We start from the raw sequence: 1,357 nt of genomic DNA, 5'->3' as shown, positions 1-1,357 counted from the left end.
AAATAATTTGGACATTATTTTGCTGACCAGCATTGGAAGCTTGGTAACTGAATGTTAATCTTTTGGAGTTATGTGAACTGATTCACCTAAGTTTGAAAGTAGTTAGGGGGCTGTTTAATGAGCAAAAGATTGCCGCCTGAATGTGGAGTGCCAGGTGAGTACAGATTAAAGGATGTCAAAAGATGCTCACATAACTATTAATTAATATGTCGACACTTGAGGGTTATATAACTGTTACGTAATATGCAAAAGACGTGTAGTTTGAGTACTATCACCAGAAGGTGCTTTGATATGGGAACATTGCTAGGTCGTCATGATAGCCGGAAGTTATCTTGCTGCCATTACAGGGGAAGTTGTCCAGAAAGCAGGTTGTCAGGGCCACGAAGTGGCACCAGAGGGCGCGCAGCTAGGTCGCGAGCAAACCACAAGAGAATAAAAATGTGTCATCAATTTTATAGTAATAATCAAAGTCTTAAAATTATTAATATTGTGTTTACAGTTTTGCTTTATAAATAAAACAATCTGCTAGTTTAACCTTATAAACTTTATAATTTTATATTATATGTGTGTCTTACAAAGGCAGACAAGTTTACTGAGGATAGAGTTTTTTTTAAATGTGTATAGTGATGAGTACATTGTAGGGGTTTTCAACATGTGATGAATGTCTATGTTTAATTATATGTAAAAATATTATTTGCATTTATTGTTTATAAAGGCTGACAGTGCTTCTGTGGGCAGATGGTGTTATTATTATAAGGTCTTACTAAGGATATTGTTATTTTAGGTGGGCAGTGTTTCTAAATTTCCCTAATATTTTAACACACCTGCTGTTTCACTTTTACAATTAAAACCATTCTTTTAGTGATGTACCTATTACAACATTATATGCCAGTTTTATAACACACAGTGTCCATTATTTGAGCACAGCAAATATTGTAGTCAATAATTGACCTTATATAATATAATATATACTTATATACTAGAAGACAATAATTTCTACAAAACAACAACATGATCCTACAACTCAGTTTATTAGATATCCAGACATACTTTTCCTGGTAGATTTTATTTCTTAGCCAAAATACACAAGCCGAACAATCCAGGCCGACCCATAATTTCTAATATAAATATGGCTACTGAAAATCTGTCTGCTTTTGTTGTCCAACACATAAAATGTATTCCTGTACCCTCCCCTCTTACATAAGAGGTACTACTTACTTTTTTAACATCATAGAAGATATTAATACTGATGGACAAGTACCACCCAACAGTCTTATTTGCACGATGGATGTTTCTTTACACCAATATTCCACATGATGAAGGACTATAAAATATAAAGTCCACAATAAACCTTTCT

This window comes from Limulus polyphemus, unplaced genomic scaffold, assembly GCF_000517525.1.
Source record: "Limulus polyphemus unplaced genomic scaffold, Limulus_polyphemus-2.1.2 Scaffold2439, whole genome shotgun sequence".
Classification (NCBI taxonomy): domain Eukaryota; kingdom Metazoa; phylum Arthropoda; class Merostomata; order Xiphosura; family Limulidae; genus Limulus; species Limulus polyphemus.
The sequence above is the reverse complement of the archived record's forward strand: the minus strand, read 5'-3'. Positions refer to the sequence as shown.